The sequence below is a fragment of the Triticum aestivum genome, chromosome 1A, assembly GCF_018294505.1.
Source record: "Triticum aestivum cultivar Chinese Spring chromosome 1A, IWGSC CS RefSeq v2.1, whole genome shotgun sequence".
Lineage (NCBI taxonomy): Eukaryota > Viridiplantae > Streptophyta > Magnoliopsida > Poales > Poaceae > Triticum > Triticum aestivum.
The window spans coordinates 540,072,128-540,073,496 of NC_057794.1; positions in this window are offsets into that span (position 1 = coordinate 540,072,128).

Consider the following 1,369-nt stretch of genomic DNA (forward strand, 5'->3'; position numbering starts at 1 on the left):
CTCTTAAAAGTATCGAGTTATTTGAGCATTTATCTCTTAAGATCATCCTCTCTTCCCATGACAAGCTCTGTACAATAATCTGAATGTAGCATAAGAAATGAGAAGATTTATTATAAAATGTTGACCCAAATGCTAAGCAAAATTAAAATAGAGAGCCACAAGTTGAGGCAGGACTGCCTTTAAATTAGATACATGATAATTATTCCCTTTGTTGGTTTCAACATAAATGCAATGATCTGAATGTAGCATATGAAACTCTACAGCCTCTTTGCTGCCCGAATCTGGTGGTCGAAGAGGCAAAAGCCAACCAACAGGCAGAGCACTTGGATGAGGAATGCAAGGAGCAGTCATGAGGCGTAGGCGACGCACCTAGCGGTTCACTGCCCACGCTGCCAAGAACGTACCCTACCATAGACTCTGCGTCATCATAACCGTCGCCGGCCGCCGGGGAGATGGAGTCATGGAGATGGAGAAGGAGAGCAGTGGAGCGCCCAGCCGGAGGCGGCGATGTGTGATTGAACACGCTACCAAGATGAAAAGGCGCACGGGCTGCCGCGATGCTGATCCGTGGTTAGGATCAGAGAGAGAGAGAGAGACCATGTGGCGCTACAGATCTTGGGGCGGCTAGGTCTGGGGTGGGGAGGCGCTGCAAGAGAGATGGAGGGACAGAACCGAAGGGAAGGAGGGGGGTCGAGCGAAGGGAGATGGGTGACTCACTCGTTCGTTTTTTTTTTGAGACAATCACGTGAAGCCTTTATTAACTTGTGCCAATGTTCAAAGGTACAAAAGAAAGATTACCCGGGTTGCCTAACCAAATATGGCGGCCAACTCCCAACTTCAAACTATGCTTCGCTAGATTGTGAGCCTCGGCATTCGTCGCTCGTTCGGTTGTTTCCTCACAAGGTTTGAATGGGCTTCACGTGAGAGCAAGGGCCCAATTAACCACAGGCCTCCAATTTTGCTGCGAGAGCAGCTGCCCAGTTTAGTCGTGTTAAGTGTTGCCCCCAAAGTTTAATCAGATGGCCATAAACTTTCACAAATGCAGATCCGATGGCCAAAAGTACTGATGGCCTGACAGGGCTGGGAGAGTGCTCGGTTATAATATATCTAAATAGTCAACTACACATTACAGTAGTCAATGCAAAGCCGGGAGGTTGTTGCAACTTGCAATAGTCAAACTGAACGTAGGCATGTGATGTGATCCTCCACATTAACACATCCGCCAACGTGAGGCAAAGGAGACGATTGAATTGTTGCGGTAAAAAAAAATGCGGTCAAAAAAAAGGAGGCGATTGAATTGAAGCAGCGGCTTCGTAAGTTTTTTTTTTGAGGGGTAGCGGCTTCGTAAGTTTTTTTTTTTTTTGAGAAT